The following is a 12,919-nucleotide window of genomic DNA, read 5'->3' on the forward strand; positions in this document are numbered from 1 at the left end:
CTTCCACAATCAAACTTTTACAGAGGAAGAGTTTTGGTTTTGTAGAAAGGAAAATGCAAATTAAATTTTTCATTTGCTGTAGGATTAACACTGACTGAAATTTCGTGTTTGTGGCATAGAAACAAAATTTAATTTCAGATTTTTGCCCAGGTGCACTGTAATACTGATTATTAGTTTGGGACACTAGGTTCTGACAATCACTGTTTTTCTCTATCAGTGGGTAAGTGAAATATGTTTGCTACAAATTGTAGGAAACTCACTTGTGGGGAGGTAACCTTTAAATGAGTAGAGATTTTTTTAGTGCCATTTTCTAACTGAAAAGAGGGACTAGGGTACAAGATATCTTTGGCTTTCTGAACTGCTCTAATGTTTTCTTCTGGCTTGACCCAGAATTGTTCTTTTCTTCCCAGAGACTTATTATATTATATTTTTTTTAATTATGTTTTTGTGTAATTACTACTTGAGAAAGGGCCCTATCCCTCTTGTAGGGCTTCTGGCACAAGGGGAAGCTAAGCATAATTGCAGTTTAAATACGTGATCATGTTATAATAAGGGTTTATAATCAGGAACCCTTTATAGATAGAGGTGGAGTTTTATCAAGATACATTTAAAAATGTCCTGGTTTCAAGAAAAGCTTAAGAAGCAGTATGAAGTTGATCTGCTAGAATTTTATTTTGGATAATACTAATTTCCAATACCCCACAGCCAAGATCAACAGGCTCTTTTAATTTTGGGGAAGCATATAATAAAGGCTGTAGCAGTGAGTTATGTATCCTCTGTGGTGGCAGGCTGTGATTAAGGGGAGCTGGATTTCCTCCTTACACAAGTGAGAGACCAGGGAAAAGGCCATGCTTCTCTCATGGAGCAATCTGGTTACTTGCTGTGCAGTACATTCATGACTAAGTAACCATTCCTGCTGATGGTGCAGTCACAGGGGAAACCCAAAATGAAACCCCAGCCAGCAATCAATGCAGCTAATTTTCTTTTTACTGTTTTTTTTTCTGGGGTTTTTTTGGGTTTTTTTTTCCCCCTTTTGTGCAGTGGAAACAAATAATTGGATGCCATGGACAGTAGATTGATATTTTCTTCCTCCCAATAAAAATAACAGTGAATCCCCTCCTTTTTAAAAAATCTTTTATTGAGCTGCTCAGTGGGAAGTTCTGAATCCTTCATGCAGTATTAGGGAATTTATTCTAGTGGAAAATTTACCATTCCTAACGATCAGAAGTGTGGCATTGAAAATCACTAAAGCAGTGCTGTTTACTCAGGACAATGAGTGTAGTCAAGTTTTACCTTGTTCAGCTGATGAACAAATTCACGCAGAGAAGATAAGGAGCCTGTCTAGAGAGTCTTCAGGGGGGAGCAAAGCCCCACAACTAATTTCCCAAAAATTATGTTGCTCTCTGAAGATATTAATAAACAGGGAGAAATTCCTCATTCTGGTGAGGTTTATTTTATTTTGTTACTGATACTTACTGTGAAAACCGTGATTCAATGGTTTAGTGCCATTCTAGACAAGGGAAAAAGTTAATGAACGCTTCTAAACTGACTCAGCATTTGGTTAAGGCCAACCTGTCAACGAACAACCTGCCAATCTTTGCCAATCATTATCAAGTGATTCTTAAACTGATTTATAGTTTTGGCTCCTCCAGTGCTTGGAGAACTGAAAATTCAGAACTCGAAGTTTGCTGCTGAAGACTGTATACTGCTTATTGTCTTCTCACTTGAGGAGTTATGAAGGGGATTTTATAACAAAAGTAAAAATTACAAGTAGGAGTTTAAAATTAGGCATGAAAATGCTAATATATTATAAAAATGCAAAATTCGAGGTAATAACCTGAGTGTAGGTTGGACAGATTCTTCAATCTAAAAAAACTGAACATTTTTAGACTGCTAAGGGTCCTTCAAAATATAATATTTGAAAAAATAGTGGAAAGAATGAGGATGGGTTAAGAAAGGAGGATGGCAGTAAAGCTCAGAGAAAAGGGCAATTTAAGCAGCATTTATGTTTTTATATCAGATAAGGTATAGAAGATTCATGAGAAGAAAATTACTCCCTTTATATGATTTTTCCAAACTCAGAAAATAGAGATGAATGTGATACTTGTTCCACACATGTAGAAGAGAACAGACTCCAGCCAGCTGTCCCAGCTGAGGAGCCCAAGAGTACAGTTTCCAAAAAGGAAATGAGAAAGGAAGTCTGAGGCATTATGGGCAACTTGTATCTGGCAATTAATTCTTTCAAATATGGTTCAAAAGTTGTTTTCCATAAGACAATATCCCAGACATGAGAATTTCAAATCTATTTTTATTTAAGAGGCAGTGAACTGGTCTGTTTATGGGGGTTTGTAAAATCTTCTGTCTGTCAGAAGGTAGGTCTGATGACAAAACACCAGGATAGTATTCATATAGGATGTGGATAATTAGAAGTGCAAATGGGCGAGTATCCTGTGTCTCAGGTGAATGTCACCTCTGTGGTTTGCCTCTCCCCTTCTTGAATGTCATATAATTTCTGTTCTAGACCTGAGCAGTGTTGCCAGTGTTTCATTAAAACCAATATGTTACTGCAAAAAGGGTCAGTTTTGACTTGTAATGCTTTTTTTTTGATCAAAAGTTTTTGATAGAAAATTCTCAAACCAGCTCTTATCTCCAATGTCAGTGTTGTTGTGGAAGCAGGATTAAGTTTTTGTTTTACCTATTTCCTCCAAATATGCATTCACAGAGACAGGCTTATTCTAAACCATCACAAACTTTATCTGAGATTTTTTATGGCTGCCTTGTTTTGGAAACACACAGAAGTTGCTGGTAGTGATACATTAAAATTCAGACTTTGGCACAGCTGAACCCTGAGTTTAAAGTCTGAACTACACTAAGGTAAAACTAAGAATTATGAGTGCCTCAGGACAAATCTGTTGTGTTCCTCTAGACACAGAGAAGGCAAAGAAGTGAGTAACCATGTACCCTCTCCCAGCTGGTACCCTCCTCACATGCAGCACCAGGTAAAGAGGATGTTTGCAGATGAGTCACATGGATCAGAGTCAGTGTGGGTAAGTTCTCAAATGAGAGTTTGATCAGGGTTTCAAGACACAAAAAGAAAGCTGCCTGGTTAACCAGGCTTTGCTGGGTCAAATAGAAAATGTGCATTTCAAGACTCATCCATGTGGAGAGGTCAAACGAATGTCTTCAGAGGTTCTCCAGTTTTCTCCTCCTCCTCCTTTGATGACTGGCTTGTCAGCAAACTCACTTGAGCCCAGTGCTTTTCATTTCAAAGCTGACTTTTTGCAATCATGTTGACTTGTAAAGAATGGCATGGGACTTAAGACTAAAGACCACTAAAAAGTTAATTTCTCCTATGAAATATCCTTTATTCTGACAGAAAGCCCTTGAACTGCTAGTTCAAGCAACAAAACTTGAGAGTGTTGACTGTACAAATGCCCTGCTTTGGAGAGAGCTTTGATATAGAAACACTGTCACTCAGGTCTGTAATGATAGTGAACTACTGAGGGGAGAAGTAGACAAAAGAAATTTTATTCAAGACAGCAATAAAGATTATTTTCCCACTGAGTACTATAGAATCAGGTGTCTGATAGAGCACAGGAAGTAGATCTCCACATAGTACTTACATGGAAAACTCACCATGACTTTCAGCAGATTTTCATGTTTGATATAAAAAACCCCAATCAGCACATGGCCTTAATATTTGTAATTTAGAGCAAATCTAGACAACAACAGCCCTAGCAGTTTCACCAGTTCAAAGGACAGTGCTCAGCTCATGGACACTGCTGCAGGTGCACTCTCAGATATGAAGGTGCCAGTTCTCTTTTAGGAGCAGCTTGGGCAGATGTCCTGGGGTACAATGCAAAAATGTGTATTCTATCACCATCTGTTAAAATGTGGGAGGGGTGGTGATCCTTATCTCTGTGGGAGATATCCTCTGCTGATGTGCCATCTGATAAGATCAGGGGATGATCATCGTTATCTATTCACAACCCATCCTTCCTCCAGAAGATATATTCCATTAATGGGCCATTCAGTCCTATTGTGTGACTGATAAGATTACATCATCCCATTGGGAGATGCCCCAGCCAGGGGCAGGAGCCAAGCCTTTCCTACCTAGATAAAAAACTGGGGTTTGGGACCCGAGGGCAGACCTTTCTACTGGATCCCAGAGGAAAGTCGGACCTTTTTCACATCATCGCTGGATCTTCGGAGGAAAACTGCACCTTCTACAGGAGCACTGCTTCAACAGAACCACATCTGTCATCCAGGAGGACTGCAGCCACCATTATATGGACTGCTACCAACACCCTGACTGACAGGGTGTCAGGTTGTGTTTCTGACTGTGTCGGTGGTTGTTTCTTTTATATTATTGCATGTATTTTATTTTTTCTCTTTTCTCCTATTAAATTGTATTACTGACTTGGAGTCTCCCACTGGTTTTACTTTCAAACCAACACAGCAGAAATGGGAACCTGTTGTTGCAATCAGCATAGGTCTGTCAGTGAATGCTGAAGCTCTGCGTGACAAAACAAAATGTTTTAGTCATGTATCCTCTTTCTGCTCCATCCTCAGCAATGAATCTGTCCTTAAGAGTGGTATGTCTGTTTAGCATCCAGTGAATAAGGTTTGATGAGTTTGGGTTTTTAGAATTTGTAATGTGGAGAACGGAAATGTAAAGCTTGGAAAATATTAAAAAATTAAAATGTACTGACAAGTGTTCAATTTTTGAATTATAAAGTGTATCAGTCAGCAGGGTATACAACCAATATTACATTTTACAAGGGGGCAGAAATATAGACTGAAACAGGAGGAGAATAAAGAATATTTTAGATAAGATGAATGTACTCAAGTCAGCAGGGCCTGATGAAATTCACCCCAGAGTACTGCCTGAAGCAATTGCTGAGCCATTAGTGATTATCTTTAAGAACTCACAGAGGAGAGAGGAGGTCCCTGAAGACAAGAGAAGGGCAAACACAGTGTATTATATTTTAAAGAGAAGGAAAAGGAGGACCCAGGGAATTACAGACCTGTCAATCTAACTTAAGTCCTTGAAAGATTCAGGAACAAATCATTAAACAATCAATTTTGAAGTAGCCAACTGATACAGGAAAACAAAGGCTTGTCAAGAACGTTTGATGTCAAATCAATCTAAGTTCCTTCTTTGTCACAGTAGCATGTCTATGAATAAAGAGGAAGCAGCAAATGCACTGGTGCTTGATTTTTAGTAACACTTTTTGACATATATGACAGACTAAAGAATATGGTATAGATATAATTACAATGGGGTAGGTGCAGAGCCTGCTGAAAAATAGCTCCTCAGCAGCAGCTATCACTGAATCACTGTCAGGGAAGGTATTTCAAGAAGGTAATTCAGCAGTTTCCTTATACTCAGTTCTTTTAAATAGTTTTTTAATTGACAACTGAACAACAAGCAAACAAAGTCAATCTGTGGATGTCAAAACTAGGAGATGATAGAAGTTCTAGGAGGTCAAGATCTGAATTTGAAATTATCTTCACAGCTTGGAGAAACTACTCCCAAATATGTTAATTAAATTCCTTCAGGAGCAGTTCAAAGTTCTGTGGTTGGGAAAGAGAGATGTAGATACATAGGGGTGGGTGAAAGGTGGGGAAATAACCAGGCAGCAGCATACTTGTAGAAGATTTGAGTATTGAAGGGAATAATGAATTATATGTTCTGGGTTGTGGTTCAGGATCATCATCCTCGAGATACAACCAATAATTATTTTCCTCTCTTCACTGGGGCACTGTACCAGGTGCTCCCTTTCCCTGCAGATGAAGAGAAGGACAAAAAAATCCAGGTAAATCAGACAGAACATAGGGCACTGAGAAGCACAAACTGTGAAGAGATGCCAAGGGAATGGGGTTTGTTCACTTTACAAAAGGGAAGGCTGACAGTAACTTGGCAGCAGATGTCCAGTGTAGAGGTGGGGGCTGTCAAGGAAACAGCAAGCAATTATTCTCTTTAGTTGTGGAGTGCAAGTAGAAATTGTCTAGATTTACCAGTTAATGTCAGGGTGAGAAGGGCTGGTGCAGTCATGCAAGGATGCTCCTTGCTGCTGTTTTTTTTCTTTTCCTTAGGACAAGTCAGACAGTCCCTGCTGGGAGCTCCTGTCTTTGTGTCAATGTGGGGAACTCAGGCCATGCAGTTTCTCCTACAGCTGCACATTTCTACTCAGAAAAAATTATGTAAAAATGTTCTTATCTCTCAAGTTTCCATTTAAATGTTGCTTTGACTATATGCCAGAAATTGTTTGATTTGATGGTCTTGCATTGCTCACCATGAAAATGTCAACATTTATTCCCCATTACCATCCTCTGTATTGAAGATACTGCAGTATTTTAGTTCATAATAAGCCAGCTGGTCCATTACACATACCCTCTTTGTGAACATCAATTACTGCCTGCTTTAGACTCTCCTTCCTTCTGCATGGTAGCATCACTCCAAACCTTATTCTGTGGAAGATAAGAGACAAAACAGGCTTTTATAAATATTAATTGACAATGTTGTGAAAAAGATTATCTGAGAATCTGTCCCTTGGAGAGAGCAGCAGAGCAGGCTGCTGCATTAAGAACATCTTAATGCAGCTCTCCAGCAGAACACGGACACCCCTAATGCCACCACCTATTGCAACCCAGACAGTCCCTTCTTAAAATCATACATAGGCTGTGAGAAGTCCTTGATTATAGAGTATGTGAGCAATAACCCCACAGTTAATGTCTACTGCTTTGTTAGAGTGGCCAACACCCTCAGATTTGCTTTCAGCTATTAATTAACCAACCAGTCATTAACTACTGCTAACAATTGATTTACAGGGAATTATTGCTTAAATAGCAGGAGGTGTTTAAGAGGAAAATAAATTAAAACAAAGAACTGTTGAATCCTTGGGCACAAAAAGAACTCCTTGTAATATAGAGCGTGGCTGCTTACAGCCCTATAATTACAGAGTGATAAACAGTGATTGGGAAGTACGTTCCTTTCCAGAGACAATGACATTATGTCTCCTGGAAAGAGCCCTTTTGTCTCCACTAATTGAATGATCTGAAATGAATGATGTTATCAGAAACCTAACTGAGGCAACTAATGTTATATTTATGGGTTATCAAAAATGTTTAATCACAGCTGCGGTCTCTCCGAGATGTGTCATGGATACTGCAGCATCCAAAAGTATGATTGAAGGTTGGTGTGGCACATTATCTTAATTAGAAAAGAGAATTACAAGTTCTTCCATTGGTTCTGCCTCCCTCCACACTGGCAGAGCAAATGAGACCTATTAACCTAAGCACAAGAAAACACTGCCTCCTAATGACATTTTTTCCTCTCCGTGGACAGGGAGTGAACAAGTGGTTGCATAAATTTTTTCCTAGGAAGTAGTGACCCAATTCAATTTCCGGAGCTGGTGACACGTGAAGCCCCACTCACGACTCCTCCTGTTGAATTTGCCCGTGTTTGTGCCGCCAAGGTCAGCGTTTGGGTTGACTAAGCAGTCGCTGCTGAGCAGCTCATGGTGCATTTGCCCTTTCCTGGACAAGTTAAAGTGTATTTCACTGCCCTCTCCTGGAGTGAGAGGCTGCCTTCTAGGCCTTTTTGGTACCCCAGCACCAGCAAAAATGTATTTAGTACTGGGAGCACAGGGGATTGCTGCTTTTTCAGACCTGAGGCTGCTATTTTTCTTGCTCTGAGGCTCTGAGTGAGACGGATGGGAGTATTGCTGAAAAAATAGATCCTGTGCTTCAACTTTTGGGAATGTTTGCTTTCATTAGATATGTTTCCCCTTCACCTGCATTTTTGGGAGTTGATTTCTTGTAAATAGGCTGGTAAGTGTGACCCGTCCCATGGGGGCTCTGAGAAATAATGCTGAAGGTGTTTTGCTTGAGGATTACTGAAGTAGATAGGAGCTAAGGAAAGCATCTGTCTTGCTGTGGTAAGAAAAGGCACATCTTGGTCATTTTTAGAAAGTAAATTGGCAAAGCCCCGAGAAGAGCCTATTCTGCTGCCTCCTGCCAGCACCGGTGTGCTAATCTGTAGTCTTGCCTCTCTCACTTTCATTTGCCTTGATAAATCAGTGGAAATTCTATACCTAAGATGTGGGGATATGGAATCCCCCCAGGTTTCAAATCTTCAGTCAAAATCACAGGTTTTGTATCCAAAGTCCATAAATGCTGCAAGAATTATTCCCTCAGTCCTGAAATCAATGCAGACATTTCTGAATAAAACTTTAAACTCACAAGCTTTCTCTTGTTCAGCTTCAGCTGGTTTGATGAGCACATATACACATATCTCTTTTGAGTTTAACTTTGTTATGGATATCCTGGAAAGTAAAATCCATGGTAACCTCTTGCCTTTGACAGCTCCCTGCCCTTTCATTCAATCCATGTAGCCACAAAAGTATTTAAATTTTGGATTGGCTATAGAATACATAGCTGTTTACAAAAGGCTGTAGAGAACAAGTATTAAGCAGGAAGAGAAAGTTGGGATATTTTGTGTTTCTTAATCCTACCATTCCTGAATGGCTGGTCTCAGTATGTTTCTGTACCAGGAGGTGGCATTCATAATTGCAGGGATCTGCGGCAGACCCAAACAGAAAATGGAGGGTAAAACCCCTCTGTTGATACAAAGTATAACTACAGTTGTGTACATCTTCAAAAAGGATGTACATGTGTGTTTTAGCTTTATTTAGCTGCCTGCAGAAGAATGGGAGACAGCCTGTCCCAGCCAAGATTCACAATTCAGTCTCAAAATGGCAGTGCAGGAGTTTTATGAGTTGTCATAAGACGTGCAAAAATGAGTATCTGCTGGCAAGGAGAGTATCAGTAGCAGAGTTTGCTAATGCATTTATACTATTTTGAAACATCATCTGTTATCAACATCAACTGTTATCCAGTCAGACATACTTATTCCTTCCAAAATATGCCTGAGAAAGTTCTGGTGCTCCTGAGGGTGGCAGAAGTAATACTGGCGTGGTTTTGGAGCTGAAAACTCTTCCATGATGGTTGTAGAACTAGAGTGAAAACTATCCTAAATGCCTTCAGGCACTGCAGTGCGTGACTCCTAGATAACTGGGACAGGGTAAGTGCTTTTCCTCTTGGTATGAATAAACAGATATCAGAGTAGGGAATCCTACTCAAGGTGTTTCTCAGACTTTGATCCATGGGTAGTGATATTCTGTAAGATATCAGGAGGCATCCTGTTTAAAAATTGCAAAATTATTTTAAAACTCTCCTATATACGAGCAAGGAAAGGAACAAATTGAAGAATTAAAGTAAGAAGTGAACAATCAGATGTCAGCATGCCAGAGTTTTGGTTCTGATTGAAAATATTAAAGTAACACTGCACAGAGCAGTCCTTGGGAAAAACAAATGTTTGTTTTTAATATCTATTATCACTCTTGCTTCCGTGGTGTCTTCTCAGGACTGGGAAGAACAACAGCAGCTGCCTGCCTCTCCTGAGGATGCAGCTTTGCCTCCCCCCAGGTCTGTCAGAAAGCAGAGAGGCCTTTTCTTGTCTTGGAAAATATGAAAGGGCTTGTGGTAACTCTTGTTTGAAGGCATTTTGGATATACTAGCAGTGTGTCATTCAAATCTCCTGTCAGCCTAAGAAATTTTAAAGCCAAATTTGTGATCTCCAAAGAGTTTTGTAATTGCAAAGCTGTAAGCATGAAAAAGGGATGTCTTCCTCAAAACTCATTCTGGAGCTTCCCTATTTAGTGTCCTAAGCCTGATGGAGGCATAAGCACGAGGTGCTAAAATACAGCAGCTGTGCACATGCCCAGATGTGAACCTCTCCTTGCACAGGGCTCGCTTCCAGTTCTTGGCTCAGCTCAAACAGAGTTAGCTGGGCATCTCAAGCACAGCCCTCTGAAGGCTTACTCTGGCATGCCTGAGGAGTAAGATGTAGCAGGAAAACGAAATAAATTGTGCTCTGTTGGAGGACTCAATATTTCTAGACAGTTGACATGACTGGCTTGGGTGGGATATAAAGCCCAGTTCCTCTCATTAGACAGACTATCCAACTTGAGGTGCAAATTACCTCAGGCCAGGGAGCAAGCAGACTGTTTTCCTATTTTAGCTCTGCCTGTGAGTATGAAGGAGCCAATAAAACAATGATTGATTTATTTTTTCTAGTGGTGGTTGTCTCTGATTGTATCACCAGCTCCTCTATAAACAGTTTCCATAGTAATGAAAAATATCTGTAAGGATTTAGAGATTTTTAGGGATAACAAATGCATAATTTATTCCAAGAAATATCCAAGAAAGAAGTGATTAGGAGATCATAATGGTTTACTTCTCTGGATGGTATTTCTCTGTGCACATCAGGACATAGCCACAGTCCCTATCCATTTACACACCTGTTCTTTGCTCTTATATCTACATCTCCCAAGATCAACAGGGATTGTTTATTGAACAAATTTGCTTCCTTCTTTAACTAGGCTTAGACAAACTCAGAAGAAAATGCCTTGCCTAAACCACCAGCACAGTTCACTTTTTAGGCTGTATGAATCAACCTGACATTTATTTAATGTTATCTCTCTTTTTTCTCACGTTTAATCAATATTAATTGATCTCTAGCGGTCTTAGTTCAACTTAATGAAGTATTGCATGTTTGAAGCAACCATAAAGCTGATGAGGTAGATACAGTAACTGCTTTGTTGGGTTTTTTTTCCTGTTGTTATCTAATTAATGCTTTTTCTTCTTTTTCCTAATTTCATCTTTCCTTTGGAATACAAATTCAAGGGACTTAATCCAGGTAGAATGATTCCATTGCTCTGATGTTGAGCTAAAGTATTAGAAAAGCTGCTAAAATCCATGCCAGAGCATTAGTAGCAGCATTTGAAGTGAGCTTATTTTATGTTCTCTCCAGTCAAATGGGGGTTTTTTGGTGACTATTGGAGAATTTAGGTCAAACTACTGTAAAAAGAGGCTCTGAATAAAGTCTATGAGCAATTTTAAGACCCTGATTAGTTTGTGGGTTTCAGATACTTGAACGAGCTTTGTGTGAAGTGTTGTCTGCAGTCATGGATAATTCGCAGACTAGTCATTATATTATCCCTTCTTCTTTTTAAATTTGAAACACAGAAGAGCATTTATTCACCTCTCAGTTTTTCTTAAAGGCTGGATATGTCATTAAGTCCCTATTGAAGAGTCAAAATAAATGTTTCAAGGGTTGAGTGTGAGCAGGAAAGGTCTGCAGCAAGGACTGTGAGCAGCTCTGAAATTGCCTACAAAGGTTTTCCTTGCTCCAAGCTATGCAAAATATTTGGTCAGAGGAAAGAGGAGAAAGCTGACATTTGGATAAAGAATTGTTGAGCACTGAGTATTTTTGAGACTGAAGATCTGGCAGCAAATAAGGTGAACCAAAGTGTAGCTTATCTGTTTGGCTGGATTTCCAGGGCTAAAAAGTCCCTCATCCAGGAAGTGTACTGAGGGAGGAGCAGGGATGGAAAAATATTTTTTCGTTGAGGGTACTTTCACAGGTGCTCTTCCTTTTTGACAATTACTCCCAAACAGCTCCTTTCCTTCAGCTGTGTGCAAGGCTCACCTGCACCTGGGTGTCAGAAATTTGCACTTGAAGAGCCATTTCTTGATGAAACATTAGTGCAGGGAAATTCACAATAACCTTGAGATTGGTCTGTAGCTGTCTGGACCTTTTATCCAGCACATCTCACCAGAAATTAATTCTGTTTCACCCACAGGATTTTGTTCAAGTTTATTTAATCCAGAACATTTAAGGTATTGACAAATAGTAAAAGAATAACAACAAAGCACTGACTGAAAGCTTGAAAAAGAGTCTGGGTGACCTTAAGGTGTCCTTTCAGGGGGCCTACAGGAAAGCTTGAGAAGGACTTCTCACAAGGGCATTTAGTGATAGGACAAGGGGGAATGGATTCCAACTGAGAGAGTAGGTTTAGATTACGTATTAGGAAGAAATTCTTTACTGCAAGAGTGGTGAGGCACTGGCACAGGTTGCCCAGAGCAGTGGTAGGTGCCCCATCCCTGGAAGTATTCACAGCCAGGTAGGATGGGGCTTTGAGCAGCCTGTTCTGGTGGGAGGTGTCCCTGGCCATGACAGGGGCGTGGCAACTGGATGGTCTTTAAAGCCTCTTCCAACCCAAACCATTTTGTGCTTCTGTGAAAGAGGAAATCTTTCTCTCAGCTGGTTTTATCTGAAATACCTGATGTTATTTCTGCTTAAGTGAAACCCCTCAATTAAGAAAAAAATTCTTAAAGAAAAAGAAATGTCACATGGTGTGCAAAGGAGTTTGCATTTGGTATCCATGCTGGAAGGAGGGTATAGATGCAAAATACTTGTCTCTGAATTCTTTCTAGAAAATGTTCCTTAATTTCCTGGGGATAGAATGAAAGGCAGAGAGAAATTCAGCTAAAGAGGGTTTCATAGACTCCAAAATATTTGTAGGAATTATTTCAACCTTTCAATCTTATGGTATTCCATTATGATGCTTTGATGTTTAATTTCTGTATGCAAAAAATACCTTTCTTGGGAATGACCATTTGATTTCTATAGCTTATTTCCACCAGGGCTGAGCAGGTTTGTGACCAATATGGCCATAATAGGTGAATTTGATATTTCAGTTTAAATGGCTCCAAGACCGCTGAAGGAATGAGGAGGACCACCTCTGACATCTTGCTTTATATCTGAAACCCATTTCCATATACAGGAATGACTCCTTGGAGAATTAAATTATTTAACACTGTGTTTGAAAGGTCTCCCTTCCCTCTACGTATTTAACAGCCAATGTTCACATTTTTGTGTACCTTCTTTTCCCAAGATGTTTTGGCCTCGAGTGCAAGAAGCTTCTCCTGTCATTTTATGAGCAAGCTTGAAGTCCACATAAATGCAAATATACCTCAGGAATGAAATAAAAAATAAAAATATGCAAGT

Source organism: Sturnus vulgaris, chromosome 4 (genome assembly GCF_052056855.1).
Source record: "Sturnus vulgaris isolate bStuVul1 chromosome 4, bStuVul1.hap1, whole genome shotgun sequence".
NCBI classification, from domain to species: domain Eukaryota; kingdom Metazoa; phylum Chordata; class Aves; order Passeriformes; family Sturnidae; genus Sturnus; species Sturnus vulgaris.